This window comes from Pteropus vampyrus, unplaced genomic scaffold (genome assembly GCF_000151845.1).
Source record: "Pteropus vampyrus isolate Shadow unplaced genomic scaffold, Pvam_2.0 Scaffold393, whole genome shotgun sequence".
NCBI lineage: Eukaryota > Metazoa > Chordata > Mammalia > Chiroptera > Pteropodidae > Pteropus > Pteropus vampyrus.
In genome coordinates this window covers 554,167-558,466 of record NW_011889174.1, presented here as the reverse complement: position 1 = coordinate 558,466, position 4,300 = coordinate 554,167, and the positions used below count along the sequence as shown (strand labels likewise).

At 31.5% G+C, this 4,300-nt stretch overlaps 1 pseudogene; it reads left to right on the top strand.

Moving 5' to 3' along the window:
* The first annotated feature begins 3,976 nt into the window (after positions 1-3,976).
* LOC111731715 lies at positions 3,977-4,095 on the top strand (annotated as a pseudogene).
* Positions 4,096-4,300: the final 205 nt, after the last annotated feature.

The following is a 4,300-nucleotide window of genomic DNA, read 5'->3' as shown; positions in this document are numbered from 1 at the left end:
TTTTTTTCTTTTAATTTTGTGGAATTTCTGCTCTTATTTATTTTCTTCCTTATGCTTGTCTGTTTATTTTATCTTCTTTTTCTAGATTCTTAATATGAAGGTTATGTTATTGATTTGAGACTTTTTTCTTTTCTAATGTAAACATGTAATACTAGAAATTTCTTCTTAACACTATGTTAGCTGCATCTTACAAATTTTGATATGTTATTTTTGTTGTTGTTGTTTTCATTCAGTTCAAGTATTTCTATTTTCTTTGACCCATTAAGCATATAAAATGTGTTGCTAAGTGTCCAAGAGTTTAGAAATTTTCCTATTATTTTTCTGTTATTGATTTTATTTTGATTCTATTGTAATCAGAGAACACCCTAAATAATTCCAATTATTTTAAATTTGGTGAAGTTCATTTTATGGCCCAGGATATGATCTATTACAGTAAATCTGTGAGTTCTTGGAAGAATGTGAATGCAGTTGCTGAGTGGAGTGTTCTATAAGTGACAGTTAGATCTGGTTGGTTGATGGTGCTGTTGAGTTCTTCTATATCCTTACTAATTTTCTCTCTATTTGTTCTATCAATTGTTGAAAAAGGGTGTGGTGTCTCTACCCATAATAAGAATTTTTTTTCTTTCATTTCTATCATTTTACTTCACATATTCTGCAGCTCTGTTGTATGGTGTATACACATTTAGGATTGCTACAGTTTTTTGCTGAATCGACTCCTTTATCATTATGTAATGATTGCTCTGTTCCCGCTAATTTTCTTTGTTCTGAAGTATACTTTATCTGCTATTAATTTAGCCATTTCTGCATTATTTTGATTGATATTTTCATGGTACATATTCTTCTATTCTTTTACTTTCAACCTACTTATATTTTGTTTGAAATGACTTTCTTATAGACAGCAGATAGTTGAATCAGGTTTTTGAAGCCACCCTGCCAGTCTCTGTCTTTTAATTGATGCATTTATATCATTTACATTTAATGTAATTATTGATATTTTAAGATTTAGATCAGGCATTTTGTTTTTTGTTTTCTATTTTGTCTCTGATTTTCATTCCTGTATTTTCTTTTTTCTGACTTCCTGAGGATTACTTTCAACATATTTTATAATTTCATTTTGAGTTATTTATAGTATTTATGAGTGTATTTATTTGTATAAATTTTTTAGTGATTTCTATAGGTATTAGATTATGTATATATAATTTGTCACAGTCCATTAGTGTCACCAATTTATCAATTCCAATAAAGTATAGAAAACTTACTTCCTTTAATGTCCCTTTATCTCCCCCCATTTATAATATATTTGTCTGAAATATTTTCTTTACATACATTATATACACACAGTGTTATAATTTTTGCTTTAAAAAACTCCAGAAAGAAAGTTTATTGGATTTTTCTATTTATGTTTTTCTTTTCCTTTGTGTTGAGATTCCTCCTTTTATCATTTCCCTTTGTTTAGGAAAATATCATTTGGTCATTTTTTTAGGTTAGATCTTGCTGGCAACAAATTCTCTTAGTTTTTATCCATCTGCGAATGTCTTGATTCCCCCTTCATTCCTAATGGATATTTTCACTGCATATAGAATTCTATGTTGACAGTTCTTTCTTTTAACAGTTGAAAAATATCTTCACATTTCCTTCTGGCCTCATGGTTTCTAATGAGAAATTTACTATCACTCAATTTTTTTTTTTTTGCTTGTAAGAAAATTAATGTTTTACTCTTGATTTTTTTCCAGATTTTTTTCTTTGTCTTTAGTTTTCAGAAATTTGATTACAATGTGTCTTGGTATAGATTTCACTGAGTTTATCCTGTTTAGCATTTTCTCAACTTCTTGAATCTGTAGATTTATGTCCTTTGCCTAATTTGGGAAAATATCATTGATTATTTATTTGAATATTTTTAAACCCCACTGTCTTTTTTCTCTCCTTTTGGGACTCTGATGGCACAAAGATTTAAACTTTGTTATAGTGCCCATAGATCTCTGAGGATTTGTTCATTTTTTTTTCAGTCCATTTCCACTCTGTTTTACCAATTAATATTCTCTACTGTTCTGAATCAATTGTTTTACATTCTATATTCAGATTCTTTCCTCTGCCATCTTTTTTTATGCTATTAAACTCATCAGCTTTAAAATTTTGGTTATTTTATCTTTCAATTTTAAAATTTCTATATGGTTCTTTTTTATATCTTCTAATTTTTTTCTTCCTTCTGCAGTCTTTTTACTTCATTGCTGAGATTTTCTATTTTTTTCAATTGTTTCAAACTTGTTGAAACATTTTTATGATGGCTACTTTAAAATCCTTGTCATATAATTCCAACATCTATTTCATCTTGTTCTCATATGATTATCTTTTCTCGTTTGAGGTGATATTTGCTGTGTTTTGTATGACAAGTGATTTTCTATTGTATCTGAATATTTTGGTTCCTGTGTTATGAAATTCTGGATCTTATTTAAATGAAATTCTGGATCTTATTTAAATAATCTATTAGCAGACCTCCTCTGACATCATGCCCATGGGAAAAGGGGAGCACTACTTCATTACTGCTAGATGGGAATAGAAGTCCATGCTTCCCACCTAGCCTCAGTTGATACCTCGGTGAAGAAGGCCTATTGCTCCTGGGTAAATGTGGGATTTCAGGCTGCTGACTAGGCTTCTACTGTCACTGCCCTAACTTGGAGGAGAAGAATTTGCTCATTACTGCTCCTAATATGGCCTCCACAGACACTGTGAGGGTGGGTAAGATGGGAGCTTGTTAGCTTTGGGAAGGGAAAAAAGTTCTAGCTTCCTGCTCTGTCCTCACTGATTCCACCCAGTGGTGAAGGCGGCAACTTGTTATAGCCTCACAAGGGCGAAAATTTAAGCTTCCACTTTGTCTTTGTTATCAGGGTGGGAATACAGTCACAATTTTGTCCAACGTGTTTGGCTAGTGTAGGGAGAGAGGGTATTGTCTAAAAGCTTTCTCTCTTGCTGTGCTGCTCCTTTTCTTGTTCTGTTACTTATGAGAGTATTCTTTTATTCTACACCCATTGGGGTTTCCAGATCCCTCCTTCTCCAGCACACAGTCAGGGATGTAAAGCAAGAAAGGAAGCCCAGGGAATTCACCACAGTGTCTTTTCTCAGGTCCCAAGGCATCTAGCTGGTCTGCTTGCTTCTCTCCATATTTCAGATTCTTCCAATGTTTGTTCAATATATAATCTAGGATTTTAAACTTTATTTAGAGGGAGTAATAAGGGAAGTGCAATTATTCATCTTGTCTCCAGAACTTGACCAGGATTCTCTCGATGTGGTTTTCAAATACATTTCCCTAATTACTAATTTTGTAGCACATCTTTTTATGTATTTATTTGCCATTTGTATATCCTCTTTGGTGAAATGTTTGATATATAGATATAGATATAGCTTATTTAAAAATAAGATTCCGTTCAGAGAACAATAAAATAATAAAAAGCATCTAACAATATAACCCCATAATTCGCAAGATAAATGCATCAATAAATTGTGCTTATTAAAGCCAAAGTAACATAAATTCACCCATTGAAAAGACAGTTTCAAAATGTATAAAAGGAAACTAAAATTTATTGAAGTGGTAAAAAATGACTTCATAAGAGGAAGGTATCAGAAAGTACAGAGGAGTGCTCTCTTTTTTTCGAAAAGTAATTTAGGAATTTGAATTTATAAATAATGGTTAAAATTAAACCATAATTAATAATAATTAATTAAGACATATGAGAAATATCAATCCTCTTTAAATCAAATTTTCATCATGGTAGAGGCAAATGAAAACTTGTAAATTGTAATTGAAAAAAGAGATTCTTCTTAAAATGTTAATGATTATTATAGTCTTGAATCTTCTTGAAAATACTGCATTAAATTTTTTTTCTTAAACTAAGGTAATAAACTTTTCTTCAAACTGCTGCTAAAAATAAAATACACAAACTACTTCTAATATGACTTAGCTGTCAATGTCATCATCATTGTCTATGGCCATGCTACCCTGAACAAGCCTGATCCCATCTGATCTCGGAAGCTAAGCAGGGCTGGGCCTGGTTAGTACTTGGATAGGAGACCACCTAGGAAGACCAGGCGCTGTAGGTGTAAAAAAAAAAAAAAAAAAAAGGAATTGTAAGCTGATAAGGTCTTTGCAATCAGTGAGGTCAACCAAGGGTTGCCTAAAAAAAAAAAAAAAAAAAATCATCGTCATTGACTTGGATGTCAATATTGTCATCAACTTTTCTCTTTGAACCAATACCACTGTGTGAGAAGCAAATCATAAAGGAGAAATCTTTGAAGACAATGCAAA